General features: G+C 37.0%; 1 long non-coding RNA gene across 1 annotated transcript; it reads left to right on the top strand.

The window, feature by feature from the left end:
- Positions 1–226: 226 nt before the first annotated feature.
- Positions 227–8,100, top strand: LOC144992160 (uncharacterized). Its single transcript, XR_013656022.1, has 3 exons — positions 227–463; positions 1,490–1,615; positions 4,625–8,100. It is a non-coding gene; the product is annotated as an uncharacterized LOC144992160 (long non-coding RNA).
- Positions 8,101–17,662: the final 9,562 nt, after the last annotated feature.

A 17,662-nucleotide genomic window follows, 5' to 3' on the forward strand; every position in this document is an offset into this window, starting at 1 on the left:
CAAACCCAACAGCTACAATGTTCCCTAACGGACTAATGATCAATAAAATAATTACTATAAAATGTTCTACACATACATACGGAACTAAACGAAGTAGAACTTCTATTATTTCATGAAAGCAATAACATGTAATCAATCTACTTCATCAAATACGAACGATAAAATGCATGATGGGAAAAACCACAAGTCAAGCAGCTGGTCAAGCCATTGAAGGCAGGGCATTTTCGTCTGAGTACTCCCTCTGCTCGACCCCTGCTGGACGACTGGAGAATCACACCCCACAGAGAATTTCGCTGAAGCTTGCCGAATTTGAGCAAATCAGTTCTTTTCAGAACTTTCTCATTTCCTCTGCACTTCGATCTTCGACGCTCCTGACCAGCAAGGAAGACTACAGGACCCCCAGTGAGAAGAACTCGACCTTGCCAGACGCACTGCGCCGAGGACGCCTTCAATTTGACTCGAGGTTTGTCACGACCATTATGAATTTTCCCGCGACTTGTAAACGAACCATTACTTTAATCGACCATCGACACTTTTTTACATCGCCACAACGACTACTCACCTTCTGATTATCAATTTTATTGAATAAAAAACCGTAAAAGTTGCTTAAAATTGATTAGACGAACGCAAATAATTTGACCTTTTACTTCGTTGAACCGGAAGTGATGGCGGGCATTTTGTTTCGAACGTAATTTTAAAAAGACTTTTCAAAGCAAACCAACCGACGAATTTTCTTTTTAAACGGACACAAATGTACAAAATGACATGTAGAATCGATACTGGTCGACAAACAACAAGTTTCTATCAGTTTCAGAGATCGTTTTTTTTTGTAGTCTATCCACCATCTTTGTAGTTCTCAATTAAATATTCGAATGTAGTTTTTACGGTTTTTAAACCACATTAACCAGTGAAACTCCTTTCTAATTGATCAAATACATAGCAGTTCACATATAATACATTTTGAACGCGTGCCGACCCGTGAGTATTTCCACTGAAGATCAGTTCCAACCTATTTTGTACTTTTTAGGTTTTAAGTTAAATTTTCAGTGTTTAATAATTTCATAGGACACATGTTAAATTTATTTGTGTATAAATGTTTTCATATAATCTATAAGTGTGGCAGCCAGTATGAATATATTTGCAGGAACACACACAGATTTTAAAATGGCTGCTTGGCCTCCTGTTCGCTTTAGGATTGATAACGTTATTATTAGTTTATAAATGTTTTTATGGTCTTGGGCCTTCATATTTGTCTGATATGATTTTAATGTATGATCCCCTGTGGACCCTGAGGTCCTCTGATACAGGCCTTTTGGTTATCCCAAAAGTTAAAACACACGGCAAGGCCTCATTCAGTTTTAATGGACCTCCTCTATGGATTAGCCTCCCAGAGAGCATCTACCATTTCATGTCTATTAAAGTTTGTTTATGTATTTATTTTTGTTTGAATTAAATGTTTTTCCTTTTACATTTTTATTTGTAACTCCAGAGTTTTCCTCTGAGGGATCTTCCACACCAGTGACTAAACCTTTGTCTGGACAACAGAGAGAGGAGCTGTTTGCTGTTTTTTCCAGAGAACGTTGTGTTTTGTAAGCCATTAAAGAGTTTGGTAAAGGTAAGTTAAATTTGCAGTGTTTAATAATCTATTATAGCAGTGATCCCCAACCTTGTTTCAATAAACTTGATTGCACATTTTTTAAGTTAACGGACAGGTCTTTGAGATGTTGGTGGAGGATTACTGTAGCAACGCCACGCAGAAGGAGGAACAGATGTGTGACATCACACATCCCAGCTTTAATTTAGACACCCATGGATAGAACATTGCATGGCTCTCATCATCCTCCCCCCTTCTGCCACTCATGGTGCAAAAAAGAAAAATGTAGCTATTTTTTTCTGGAAGTAGAAGGCTCCTCTTCTGTCTCCTGGCTGGGCCTTTTCACCTATGCAAAAAAAACTTTCCAAAGACGTTTGTTTTTTACTCATTTTGCTAGCTCCTGGGTTTTATTTTAGCGATAACTTATCACGTGACTGAGAGGAGCACCTTGGTCTGTGTTACTATGGAAGCGATTCTGTAGCATTAATAAAAAGCAAAGTCAAAACCAGAAATGCCTTTTAATTTTCAAGATGAAGCTGCATTTTTTGACTCAAAAATAAAATGAAAAAGCCATCCACCAAAATGCTTTTTCATTTCCTTCTTCAACACTGATTATTCTGTCACTTAATTAAAATTAAAATGAAAATGGTATTTGACATTTCATTTTCAAGACGTTCCATGGTAAATGTGTAGCATAATTCATTTAGAAATGTCTAATTTGACATTTAAAATGGATTAATAGAAATGCTTTTTATTTTCAAAGTGAAGCTGCATTTTTTGACTCAAAATTAAAAAGAAAAAGCAATACTTCAAAATGCTTTATCATTTTATACTGCAACACAGCTTTTTTGTCACTTAATTAAAATGATAAAGAAAATGGTATTTGACATTTCATTTAAAAAAAGGTGCATGGTAAATGTGTAGCATAATTCATTTAGAAATGTCTAATTTGACAATAAAAATGGTTTAACAGAAATGCTTTTTAATTTTCAAAATGTAGCTGCATCAAATAGCTCAAAATTCAAATATAATTCAAATATAATAGCAATATTTCAAAATGCTTTTTCATTTTATACTTCAAACCGCTTATTCTGTGTCATAATTAAAATGAAAATGCAAAGAGGGGATTGCATTTGCATTTTAACATCCACCCTGCAAAACTTGGAGCAATATTCATTTCTTAAAAGCATTAGCAGAGGGGAGGCGGGGCGATGACGTCACTGCTTTCTCCGTGTGTCCGCCTGCTGAAAGACACACGCACCAGGAGCAGACTGTTAGTGGCAGAGAAGAGGGTTTTGTGATGGTTGTGAACTTCTGATGAGTTTGCACAGCTTCTCAGGACTAACTAGCAGCATGTCCGTCTTCTGCGGTCCTCCTCCTGACGCACGCAGACAAGCTTTTTATCTTCGGACCGCCAGCTGCCTTTTCATAGCGGAGCGCGAAGCTCCGATCGCTGAAGGCGGAAATGCTGCTACGATGATCCGAGAAACCATCATATGAATTTGTGTTTCCAGTGGTGTCCAGAACAAAATAAAAACTGATGTAATTCTCACATATTTACAAATTTATTTGCAGCTAAATTTGCTGTTTGACAGCTGGAGCTCCATCAACAGACAGATTTCTCCATGCTAAACGGTTGCTGGTTGGACCAAAAACACTCACTCAGCGTGAAGCTGCAGGAGACTATCTTCATAATGTGCTTTTATTACTGTTATGATTATTATTAAAGGCCTGCTCTGCTTGATCATATGTTTGTAAATCCGTGCGGTCAGACGACGCTGAAGAAGTTGGGTTGGGATTCACAGCTTCTGATTCAAGAGGGAGCTAAAGGAACATTCTGCTGCATTTCTCGCATTAAGATCCAGGAATCCAGGTTTGAGCAGGCCAGGTCCAGCGGTTTGTGAACAGGACCCAGTTTTAGGTGATCTTAATGCGAACACAGACACACCAGGTCTCTCAGCGACAGCGGCCGTACACACGGAGAAAGCAGTGACGTCATCGCCCCACCCCCCCTCTGCTAATGTGTTTAAGAAATGAATATTGCTCCAAGTTTTGCAGGGTGGATGTTAAAATGCAATCCCCTCTTTGCATTTTCGTTTTAATTATGACACAGAATAGGCGGATTGAAGTATAAAATGAAAAAGCATTTTGAAATATTGCTTTTATATTTGAATTTTGAGCTACATTTTCAAAATTAAAAAGCATTTCTGTTAATCCATTTTAATTGTCAAATTAGACATTTCTAAATGAATTTTGCTAGACATTTACCGTGGACCTTTTTTAAAATGAAATGTCAAACACCATTTTCTTTATCATTTTGATTAAGTGACAGAATAAGCTGTGTTGAGGAAGGAAATAAAGCATTTTGAAGTATTGCTTTTTCTTTTTAATTTTGAGTCAAAAAATGCAGCTTCATTTTGAAAATCAGAAAAGCATTTCTATTAATCCATTTTAAAGGTCAAATTAAACATTTCTAAATGAATTATGCTACACATTTACCAGAGAACGACTTGAAAATGAAATGTCAAATACCATTTTCATTTTAATTAAGTGACAGAATAAGCTTTGAGGAAGGAAAAGAAAGCATTTTGGGGGATTGTTTTTTCATTTTATTTTTGAGTCAACAAAATGCAGCTTCTTTTTGAAAATGAAAAAGCATTTCTGGTTTTAACTTTGCTTTTTATTAATGCTACTGAATCGCTTCCATACATTACTGGTGACATAGACGGGTGTGACAGTCACACAGAGAATCGGGCATCTTTTCAAAATAAAACATCTTTCAGATTCAGATATAAATAAACCGGAAGTAAAGTAAGTTATTTATTATTTGCGGCCCGGGGGTTGGGGACCACTGTATTATAGGACACATGTTACATTTATTTGTGTATAACTATTTTCCAATAGTCTGAATATTTAATTTTATGTTTTTGATTATTTGTCTGTGTGGTATAAATGTATTGCTTTATGTATACATAATAGAAATGAGAATTTTATTTTAATGGTGGTTTCATTTTTTTATTTTTTTTTTAGATGCCACGAAAGAAGGGATTTAATATGCGTCGCACCAAAGTGTGTAAGGTTCAGGAAGAAGGTAAAACTTCTGGTTGTGTTTGTCTGGAGCAAATACAGAGGCCTTTGATTTCTGGAATGAAAGTAAGATTGACAAATTCAAGTGATAGTACAACATCGCTTACATGTTGTGTTGTGGCTGCAATCAACCATGTTGTTGCTCCAGTGTGTACATGGAGGGACGCTGATGTTGATAATATTAGAAATGAAGGTGTGCAGTTGGTTTGTTCATTTAATGGAAGTGATGGATGTGTGAACAATTCCGAAAAGTTATTCAAGGTTTCTGAAAAGCTCAGTGTGTTTGGAAGAATTTGGGATGTTGCTATCAATGAGCCTGTGTATTCTGGTGATTCAAAGAGTGAAGATTTTTCACTGTTGTATGAAATGATGCAGGAGCGACTGATGGAGGAAGATCTGTGTTTGTTGGATTTGCAGGGTTTCGTTTGTGCTGTCATTCATCACAAAGAGTATTTTGTTGTGGTTGATTGTGGTGCACGAGATTCATCTGGAATGTTTTCTAATATTGGAACATCTGTGGCTGTCTTCAACAGTTGCTTTAATGACTTGATGTTGCACATTTGGAACTTGAAAAAGTCTTTGAATGCAGAATGGTTTGGCATTAGTTCAATGTTTGTGAAAGAAGCTTCTTGGGACGGGTGTAATAATACATTTGGTTTGGGAGCAGAGGATGCACGTGTGAATCAGTCAGTTTTGGGCAAAAGACAGACTGGTTTTATAAAAGAACATGTTCAGGAGTTAAATGACAAAATTGTGGTTGGCGATAAATGTAAAGTGTTAATGGAATGCAAAAATACATTGAAAATTGGAAAAAAGGGCAGTAATTTAAAAAAAAAATCATCTTCAGTGATTTTAAATGAAAACAATTGTAACAGATTTGACACAGAACGTTGTGTAAGGGGATCTTTTCATCAAGGAGATCGGCAGCTTCAAAACAGAGGTGTGCAGTGCATGGCAATAGCCCTGGTGAGTATGGCTAAACACACGCATCGTAGTGTTTTTGAGTGGGAGGCAACAGACTTGGACCATGTTGTGTTTCTTGGTGATCAGCTTTACTCCTCGGTGTGTGAAAACAAAATCATCCCTGGAAATTTGAAGTTTTTGTCAGTACCTGATTTGCCCATGGATTCTGAAATTGATGGTAAATTATTTAAGTTTGAGTATGGTGAATACGTTTCTGGGATTGTTAATGTGAGTAATGGTAAATTTGTTGACAGTGGTGAAGTGATAACTCTTAAAAAGGGACTGGAGCACATGCTTGTCAAGTATAAAACATGTTTTTTGACCATAGGCAGTAGTACTTGTGCTGTTATTTCAGAAAACGGCCATTATGCTGTGGTGGATTCACATGCACGCAGTGGTACTGGAATGGCAGATGTAAATGGAAGAAGTATTATCATGTACCTTCCTAGTCTTAATGATTTATACAATTATATTTGTTGCCTGAGTATTTCACTTGCAGGGAAAGAAATGGCTTTTGAAATTGCATCCGTTGCTGTTACTGACAATGATCATAGTGAGAAAAATAAACAAAGTGTGCTTGAGAAGGATTGTAAAACTGGATTAAATACTGGGTCACAGTTTGGTTTCGGGTGCAGTTTAGATGTTCAAACTGGTCCCTTACCGTTGCATGAAAGTAACAGAAAGCGTAAGCTTTCTACTGTGCAACGTGAATCAAAGAAGACAAAATGGTATGATGCTAATGAAGCTAGTTTGGATGTTGAGTTTCTTGATGTTTCATCAAAGAAACTTGAGTTTTACCCTGTTGATTTTGATGTTACACAAGCATTGTGTAAACAACTGAATGTGCATTGTGAAAACACTGCTTGTTCTAACCCTCTAGAGGTTGATATGTTGGGAATTCCATGTCAAACTGATCATATAGTAGCCGATGGCAATTGTTTTTTTAGGGCTGTGTCCAAAGTTATTAGTGGTACAGAGAAAAATCACATAAAGTTAAGACGTGCAGTTGTCACACATTTACAAAAGAATGTTGGAAATTATAGTTCTCTTTTGAGATCTGAAAATATGTCTGTGGATGAATATCTCAATGTTTCTAGAATGAGATTTTCTGGTAGTTGGGCTACAGAGGTTGAAATTCAAGCTACAGCTGACTACTTGGGTGTGAGTGTGTATACATTTCACAATGAACGTTGGTTGAAATATGCCTGTCAACGTAAGGCCATATCTAAACAAGGCATATATTTGCAAAATATAAATGAGTGTCATTATGAAGTTGTAACTTGCGTTGAAATGTTTCAGCAGCAGCGTTGTTTTGGGTTGTGTAAATCTATGGAAAAAAATAATTTGGGTCATAATATGAGGCAACGCAAAAGAGACTCAGAAATGCTGTCAGAAGGAGATTGCAAGAGTGTTAAACATGGCAGGTCTGAAGTTGGTGATTGTAATGAAGTTTTGTTTAGTGCATTGGTTAACAATGATCACCAAAACAGTGAAATTTATCAAAGTAACAATTTAGTTGAAAATGCTTTCAGTTTTTATCCATTGTCGTTTGAGAGTACAGTTTTGTTGTCAAAACATATTGATTTAGATTTTGTGAAGCAGTATGAAGACATTCCAACTAATAATGTAACGCTTGGTTCTATTTGTAAGACAGAGGTCACATTAAATGATGGCAATAGTTTTTTTCGTGCTATTTCTCGAGTCATTAGTGGATCTGAAAATTGTCATAGAAGAGTTCGACTGGCTGTTGTTAAGTTTATGCTAAAGAACAGTGACATTCATATGAAGTTGCTGGAGAAAGGATATGCCACAGTGTCTGAGTACATTCAAAAGTCACGTATGAAATATGTTGGCAGTTTTGTATGTGAGATTGACATTCAAGCTACTTCAAATGTTTTGGGAGTAGAAATTTTTGTACACAATGGTAGCATATGGAGAAAGTATAACCCTGTAAATAAAATACTTGGAAATCAAGCAATTTATTTGCGAGAATGTGGTGAGAAATATTACGAGGTTGTTGTTTGTGTTCATTGTAGTGGTAAAATTGGGTGTGCCAATTGGTGTAAAAGCAATAGTATTTGTTCTGAGAAACCACTGTTAAGATGTCGTTCTTTTCAACCACATAATGTTAGTTGTGATTCAGTTGGTGAATCTTCCTTTTCAAAGTATCTAAAAAAAAGGAGATCTTTTTACCACAAAATGCAATATCAAACAAGTGAACTGCATAAACAGAAGAAAAAAGATATGAGTAAAAGGAAATATGCATCTGATTCTTTGCGTAGATCCAGAGCATTAGAATTGAGTAAAAATAAATATAGGGAAAATGCTATGCATAAAATGTGGGTTAAAGAACGTAGTTCTGCAAAATACAGAACTGATGATTTACACAGACATCGTGTTAAAAATGGGAGTAAAAGCAAGTATAAATTTGATTTGTTACACAAACATAATGTTAAGGAAATGAGTAAAAGAAAATATCAGATTAATGTTACTCATAGAGAAAATGTTAAAGCACTGAGTTCTAGAAAATATCAGAGTAATGTTACTCATAGAGAAAATGTTAAAGCACTGAGTTCTAGAAAATATCAGAGTAATGTTACTCATAGAGAAAATGTTAAAGCACTGAGTTCTAGAAAATATCAGAGTAATGTTACTCATAGAGAAAATGTTAAAGCACTGAGTTCTAGAAAATATCAGAGTAATGTTACTCATAGAGAAAATGTTAAAGCACTGAGTTCTAGAAAATATCAGAGTAATGTTACTCATAGAGAAAATGTTAAAGCACTGAGTTCTAGAAAATATCGTCAAGATCCTCACTTTAGGAAAAGTGTGTTGGATGGGATGAAATTGAAGCGACAATTGAATAAAAAACAGTTGGAAGAGTTTGATGTTGTTATGAAACAATTTTTGGATAAAGTTAAAGATGGACCTGGGTTTGTTTGTTGTGTATGTCATAGGTTGTTATTTGAACATCAAGTATTACATTGTAAAAAAGAGTTGTACAGTAATGCAGGACTTGGACTTATCGCTGATCAATGTATCACTTCTGGTTATTTGCATATCTGCAATGCAAACTGCTCAAAAAATTGTGAATGGATGAAAACATCAAGAAGCAAATTGTGGATTTGTTACACGTGTCATGCTAAAATCAAGAAAGGTAAAGTACCAGCTGAAAGTGTTAAAAATAACTTAGAACTTGAACCTATACCAGCGGAATTGGCATGTTTAAATCAATTAGAACAACATCTAATAGCGTTACATATTCCATTTATGAAACTGTTAGCATTGCCCAAAGGTGGACAGAATGGCGTGCATGGACCTATTACTTGTGTTCCTGCAAATACTGAACAAACAACTTATTTGTTACCACGCATGTCTATTGAGGGTTCTCTTGTGCCTGTGAAATTAAAACGGAAGCTTACTTATAAAGGACATTATGAATATCAGTATGTTGATACGGAACGTGTTAAGCAGGCTTTACAGTTTTTACAAACCCATAATTATTATTATAACAACGTGAAATTTAATAATGATTGGATTAATGGTTTTTGTAAAGAAACATCTGATGTGGTAGAAAAAGATGTTGAATGCACTGCAAATGTTGACGATTCAAATGTTTTAGGAGATGAACTTCTGCATGATAGACAGCAGCATTGCATGTTCCAGGACACTTGTCTAATGCCAGTAGACATTGGTCAAGAGGCTTTGGATCAATATTTTGATCACATTTTGAATGTAGCTCCCGCTGAAGGCAATAGTCCGGTGAAGTTGTTGTCCGATATTACAAATGAGGCTAAGTGTTTTCCTGTGTTGTTTCCTAAGGGTGGACCAACATATCATGATGGAAGACAACATCCTTTAACTCTATCACGATATTTTAACAACAGGATTCTTAATGCTGATTGTCGTTTTGCACAAAATGTGGAATATATTTTTTTTGCCCAATATATGACAGAATTAGAAAAGGTCGTTTCAAATGTTTCGATTGCAGTAAGAAAAGGTAAGTATAATTTTAAAAATAAACGAGTAGTTACTGGAGAGTTGTTGAAAAGTGATGATTCTATTAAAAGGATGTTGGAATTTGATGATGGGTACCGATTTTTAAAACCAATTAGAGGTACGCCAGCTTTTTGGCAGGCGGCCCAGAAAGACCTCATGGCTTGTGTGAGGCAGCTTGGAATCCCCACATGGTTCTGTTCATTTTCTTCAGCTGATATGCGTTGGAAGAATTTACTTTCCTGCATTCTGAAGCACGAAGGTAGAACTGAAACTGTGGAGCAGTTGGAATGGGCAGACAGATGTGAGCTTTTGCGTCGTAATCCTGTCACTGCTGCTCGGATGTTTGATTTTCGTTGGCATTGTTTTCTGAAAGAGGTTCTTATGTCGCCTGCATGTCCTATAGGAAAAATTAAGGATTATTTTTATAGGGTGGAGTTTCAGCAACGAGGCTCACCACATCTTCATTGCCTGTTTTGGATAGAGGATGCACCTGTAATTGACAGAAATACAGATGCTGAAGTGATTGCATTTATTGATCGTTATGTGACTTGTGAGTTACCATCAAATATTGACTTACTGGAAATTGTAACATCTGTGCAAAAACACTCTGAAACACATGCGAAAACATGTAAAAAAAAAGGAACTGTGTGTCGTTTTAATTTTCCTAGACCACCTTCTGCGCGTACATTCATATCACGTAGCACAAGTGCTGAAGAGACACAGTCTTGTCAATGTGTGTTATCACAGAAAGAGTCTTGCAACTGTAAAGAAAATGCACAGACACCGCAATTGAAGAAAAAAGAGGCTTCTGCATTGATTGCACACATTAAAGCTGCTCTCTCAACTGATGGGCCAACTTATGACAATGTTGAGGATTTGTTTGAATCTGTTGGGTTAAACCAAAGCACATTTGAAACTGCATATAACTGTTGTGCTCGGAAAACCCATGTTGTGCTGAAACGTCAACTTAAAGAAGTTTGGATTAATCAATATAGCAAGCCACTGTTAAAATGCTGGAATGCTAATATGGATATACAGTTTGTTGTCGACGCATACGCATGTGTTGTGTACATCATTTCTTACATCTCTAAATCAGAGAAGGAAATGGGTTTATTATTGCAGTGTGCACAAAAGGAAGCATGCAGGGATGGAAATGCTTCTGCCAAAGAGAGTCTAAAAACATTAGGCAGTACATATTTGCACAACAGAGATGTATCTGCTCAAGAAAGTGTTTATAGACTGACAAATGCACATTTGAAAGAGTGCTCTCGGAAAGTTGTGTTTCTTCCTGTTGGTGAAAATACTGTTAAAATGAGTTTACCGTTAAAAGTACTTAAAGAAAAAGCATCAAAGCATTCTGTTAGCACAGATGATATGTGGATGACAAGCATTGTGGATAGATATAAGAACAGACCTAAGAGTGATGATTTTCCTTCAATGTGTTTAGCAGTATTTGCTTCCGAATTTCGTGTGTTGTCAAAAAATGAAAGTGCTGCTAAGCGAATAAAGTTGAACAACAACACTGGATATGTTGTAAAAAGAACCCGCACACAACCTGCTGTTGTACGTTACGTTAAGTTCTCTGAAACAAAACAGCCTGAATTGTTTTATCAAAGCAATCTGCAGTTGTTTTTGCCATACTACAGCGATAGCCAGCTGAAACCTCAAGGTTTTGAAACGTATCAAGACTTTTTTCATAAGGGCACGATAAGACTTGGTAATTCAGGTCTGCAGTTGGTAAAGTCCGTGGTAACATTAAACAGAAGTAAATTTGAAATTGATGGTGATAAATTGGTTAATGCTCAGCAAGGGATAGATAATGCTGGTGTAGTTGAAGATGCCTGGTGTGAATTATGCCCTGAGCAAGAATTGGAAAGACTTGAGTGTCAAGAGTTGTTGCAGAACCAAAAAAGTGTCGATGATGAACAGGAATTTGATATTCCTGATTTAAGAGTTTCTGCTCAACATAGCCATTTCTTTCAACTGAATAACACAAAAATGCCTCGTAGTGATGGCTTGGCTTTAATTCGCTCTTTAAATGAAATTCAGATGGATATTTTTTACCAAGTGAGAAAATGGTGTGTGGAAAAGGTTTTGGGAAAAAAGCCAGAACCATTCCACCTGTTCATAACAGGAGGTGCAGGGACTGGTAAAACTCACCTAATTAAAGCAATAAAATATGAATCAAATAGACTATTGTCTCCTCTTTGTCGTCATGTAGATGACATCTGTGTTTTGTTGACGGCTCCCACAGGAATTGCTGCGTTTAATGTACAAGCAAGTACTATACACAACACTTTTTGTATTGGTAAAGATGTCCGCTTACCTTACACACCACTGGGTGAGGAAAAATTAAATTCTTTACGTGCCATTTACAGCAGTTTACAGATTTTGATAATTGATGAAATATCCATGGTAGATCATAATTTATTAGCATATATTCATGGGCGTCTGAGGCAAATAAAGCAAACTGGTAACTCTGCATTGTTTGGAAATGTTTGTATTATTGCAGTTGGGGATTTCTTTCAATTACCTCCAGTGAGAGGAAAACCATTGTATGTAGAAAATGTGGGTATGGATCTTTGGTGTGGTGTGTTTGAAATTGTTTGCCTAGAAACCATTGTACGCCAAAAAGATCAGGAATTTGCCAAATTACTCGGCAGAGTTAGGACACGATGCAAAGGTACTGAAATGTTAAAAAGTGATATCCAACAATTGAAGTCACGTGAAACGGGAGAAGGCAGCTCTGCTTTACATATTTTCCCAACTAATGGTCAAGTAAATCAACATAATTTAACCCATCTACACTCATCCTGTCCAGAGTATGTAACTATTAAAGCTCAAGATTATGTAAATTGTAAGGAAACAGGTAGACAAGTGTTACTAAGTGGTAATCATTCAAATGCTAACAATACTTGTCTAGCAGAAAGACTTCTTTTGGGGAAGAATGCACGTGTCATGCTCTGTAAAAATGTTGATGTGGCAGATGGTCTTGTCAATGGTGCATGTGGAATTGTGACTGATATTGTCTATAGAAACTCTGACTTTCCACAAATTGTTTTTGTGAATTTTGATAATAAAGACATTGGAAGACAACGGAAGAAACAGTATGAAAATCATCCAGGGCTTGTCTCAGGTTCTGTAGCCATTGTTCCAGAAGAGGAACGAGTCACAGGAAGAGGTGGTCTGAGACGTCAGTTTCCTCTAAAACTTGCTTGGGCTTGTACTGTTCATAAAGTTCAGGGTCTTACCATTGATAATGTTGTTGTGTCTTTGAAAAAAACTTTTGCTCCTGGGCAGGCTTATGTTGCATTAAGCCGCGTAACAAGTTTGTCTGGTTTAATTATTCAAGATTTTAAGGAACAGGCCATTTACTGTAACAAAACAGTTTCTGAATATGTGGCAAACATGCCTCAATATCTGATAAATAAAGAAAATCTCACTTCTAGTTCATGTGAATTCAGCATTTTCCTCATGAATGTGCAAAATTTACAGTGGCATGTAAAGGACTTAGCTTTGTGCACAAAACAGTTACATGTTAACTGCATAGCTGTAACTGAAACATGGCTTCCAAATGCACCTTTAACTGATGCATTGAACATCAGTGGGTATAATTTTTATAGTATGCCACGCTCACTGTCTTATAGTGGAGTAGATCCTAGACTGAATGTGATTAAAGGCTTAAAACATGGTGGTGTTGGAATGTACACCGTTGAAAATATCCTGTTTGAACATGTAGAGATACAAAATGTAGATATTGAATGTTTAGTGCACAGATTTATTACATCAAACATAGTCGTGGCAGTTCTGTATCGTCCACCATCATATGCCATTTCATTATTTAGAGAGAACCTTAAGAAATTAGTTGATCTTTTGGAGCCCCTGGGTGATACCATTGCTATAATGGGTGATTTTAATGAAAACTTAGTAAACTCTAAGACAATAACTGATTTCATGGCACATAAAGGTTTCATTCAACTGGTTTCTGAAAACACAACGTTAAAAAATACGATAATCGATCATGTGTACTTAAAAACAACAAACTATAAAGTCGAATGTACAGTTGTACAAACATACTTTAGTGATCATGATGGGGTTCTTTGTCGTTTTACACATGTAAGTGACTGTTGATGATTGTGGCAAAGGAGAAAGGGAGAGATGGCGACATCTTTATCTCTTTTAAGTCACAAATGTCTGACTTAATATAAAACGTCAAATGTTGAACTCAATACATGCTGGTGTCAGTTGTTGTGGCGAAGGAGAAAGGGAGAGATGGCGACATCTTTATCTCTTTTAAGTCACAAACGTCTGACTTAATATAAAACGTCAAATGTTTAACCAAATACATGCTGGTGTCAGTTGTTGTGGCGAAGGAGACGGGGAGAGATGGTGACATCTTTATCTCTGTTAAGTCACAACGTCTGACTTAAATTAAAACGTCAAATGTTTAACCAAATACATGCTGGTGTCAGTTGTTGTGGCGAAGGAGACGGGGAGAGATGGCGACATCTTTATCTCTTTTAAGTCACAAACGTCTGACTTAATATAAAACGTCAAATGTTGAACTCAATACATGCTGGTGTCAGTTGTTGTGGCGAAGGAGAAGGGGAGAGATGGCGACATCTTTATCTCTTTTAAGTCACAAACGTCTGACTTGATATAAAACGTCAAATGTTTAACCAAATACATGCTGGTGTCAGTTGTTGTGGCGAAGGAGACGGGGAGAGATGGTGACATCTTTATCTCTGTTGAGTCACAACGTCTGACTTAAATTAAAACGTCAAATGTTTAACTAAATACATGCTGGTGTCAGTTGTTGTGGCGAAGGAGACGGGGAGAGATGGTGACATCTTTATCTCTGTTAAGTCACAATCCTCTGACTTTATGGAAATATGGTTTCTTTTCCTGCATCATGAATACATATAAGGCATTACAAATTTACATTTTTTTCTGTAGTTAGCAATTGAGTAAAGAATCAAAATCCTTTTTTTGCATATTTCTAAATTTCAAACCATCTGATTTACAAACATATTACAAGTACTCAAAAAGTACTTCAGAAAGTAATTGAAATTTATGTATCTATTGCATTCCTATGGCCTAGTTATTCATGATGCAGGTTTTGCTTTCCTTGCCATGTGACTTCAAAAAAGCAAAAGACATTGGTAATGGTACTCCCAGTTACTGGGATGGGGTTCGATTCCCTACAATGTCCGTGTTCTGAGGTCACATAAACATTTTTTTAATGTCAGTGAATATATGTCTTCATGAATTAACTTTTTTAATCAGAGAAATTTCTATAAATCTCGCCATAGGAGAATCCCCACCGCACCCACCCAGACTAGAACATCAACGGGGTCCACTTCACAGCCGTGAGGCTGCAAAGTTAAACTCCAGCTTCCCCAGAAAGGGCAACAACCACAGACCAAGCCGACAAGCCCTGGCAGAAAAAATCCGCACAAGAAACACTGCAGTCTGTTCCAAAAAAATATATAGTTTTGCCATTGCCTTGCAGATCACAGTAAAAGTGATTTAGTTTTCCAGTAATGTCAGTCAAAACTGCAAGTTCAAATTTACCATATTCTTATTCATACTCACCATATTCAGCAGACATCTCTAATAGCACCTTGAAAATCCTGTGCTGTTTTGCTTTGCAGCTGAGGTTTTTTATGATTTTCACAATAGGAGTCATTATGTGTCCAGAGCCAATCACTTCTGCACATAAGGCCTGCTGGTGAATGAAGCAGCAGTAATGCAGACATTTTGGAAAGTCTGGGTCAGCTTTACAGTGAGTGATGAAACCTGTTTGTCTATTGATCATAGCAGGAGCCCCGTCTGCAGGTATGGCTACCAACTTTTCTAATGGTACCTTTTTCTGCACAAAAACTCCTTCACCGTGTTATACATTAAAACTCCTCTTGTAGTTGTCTGTTAGGGCAGTTGTGTCAATCATGTTAAATGTAGCTTGCAGCTCCAGAAACCAGAAGGAAGACTGAAGCCAAACGGTTCGAGCAGGGCGTTGTTCTTGGGGCGGTCGCCCATGCCAGGCGGTCGCACGTGCTCGGGCCCGCTAAATGCTACTTGTAGCTTTAATTATTATTATTATTATTATTATTATTCCGACTTTTCCGTCGCCTTTTTGAGGCCTTTAACATACCCCAAAACTCACCAAATTTTGTATACACATCAGGAGTCGCGAAAAATTTCATATTTTATAGGAGAACGGCATAGGTAAACAAAAATGGCTCGATAGCGCCACCTGCAAAATTTGTTTTCGCGAGCACCTCCATATGCTTTATAGTACAAACCTGATTTTAACAGGGCATGTTCATCGGATAGAAACCTACAAAAAAGTCTCTTGGGACCAAGCTGTCAGTCGCACAGGAAGTCTGATATTTTGATGACAATATGTCATTTTTGCTGTATTTTGGTCATTTGCAGGCCTCGCTCTAGAACGAACTCCTCCTAGAGATTTGAGAGTAATGACTCCAAACTTTGGTTTTGTAAACTAGACACATGTCCGATGTTAAATTGCAAAGCTTTTAAGTTTTTATGGATGTTTGTGACCATGGCGGCGCGTCAAAATTGGAGGTCGTTTCGAAAACACGCCATGAAAAGAAAAATGGCCATTACTCAGCCATGCATAATCCAATCTGATCCAAAATTGATGTGCATGATTGTAGTCTGACTCTGAACACATCTGCAGTGAAAAAATCTGGAAAAAGTGTAGCGCCACCTGCTGGCAAGAGGAAATGACATGTTTTACTTGGAGCATCACTGCTCCGAGTAGGATGAGCCGACACACCTGAAAATGACGTCCACCTGTTGAAAAGCCATTGAAGTTTACTCTGACAAAAAACCATAACTTTCAATGCGGGGGTGTGGTCGTGACAGAGCGGCAAAGTTGGGCATCTCGCTATGCACACAAAAGTTGCTCTCACGTGCACATTCCTTGTCCAATCTCACTGAAATTCAATGGATATGATGAAGCTTCTATTCTGAACCCATGGATATGACAATCTTGGACGAGCTCTATAGCGCCACCTAGTTATTGCATTGGGCACATTCTGCCCTGTATTTTCTCTTTGCTTTGTCCGATGTGCATGAAATTAAAACTGGAGATACTCAGAAGGGTCCTCTCTCATCATGTAAAGTTTCATGGGTGTACACCTGACGGTGCCTGCGTAACAGGAAGTGGTCGATTATGTGCACCCAAATAATAGAAATTTATTATAAATCAGCCGTTTGTCTCAGGAAGCTGAGATTTCAGAATTAGATGCCTTTAATAACCTCCAGCTTTGATATGTAACACTATAGGGTCTACGAGAAACTTCATCACTTGATTTTTTTAATGAAATTTTGGACTGAACAAAGATTTTTAGCATAAATTCTGTTTAGGTTATCAGCACCAAGAATTCAACTTTCATAGGCATTTATGTGCTACTGCTTCCTAAAAAAATTCAGAATGATTGAAGTTACAGGTGACATCTTAGAGAGCATTACATCCAAAAAGGTCCGAAAACGTCTTTTTAGGCAAAACTGCAAACACCTATTTTTTTGCATAACTTATCTTTCAAATATCAGCACAAAAAAATTAAAAACGGTAGGGATCTGTGTTTGCTGCCTTCCATATTTTTTTCAGACTTAAAAGTGTAACAGATGATTTATAAAAAATCCTTTTCATCCAAAAACCTGTGTTAAATCTGTCTAGACTCCAAACAAACATTTTTTTTATGGTAACTTATGTTTCAACAATCGACACCAATTTTCACAGACCTAAAGCTGAACATGTCCCATAGCTCCCTGAATATTTTCATAGATATAAAATGAACTGGTCATTCTAACATCTGGCATTCTAACATCTAACATCTTACATGTCAAAGCCTCTCTCAGCCTGGCTCTGCTGAAGGAGTCGTGTTACAACCCCGCCCCCTCCTGCTGGGACCCCTGCTATGTAAATTAGCAAGCAGTGAACAGAGAGATGAGTAGTAAGAATGGCCATTACTCAGGCATGCATAATCC

Source organism: Oryzias latipes, chromosome 5 (assembly GCF_053564925.1).
Source record: "Oryzias latipes strain Hd-rR chromosome 5, Olatipes_Hd-rR_3.1".
Classification (NCBI taxonomy): domain Eukaryota; kingdom Metazoa; phylum Chordata; class Actinopteri; order Beloniformes; family Adrianichthyidae; genus Oryzias; species Oryzias latipes.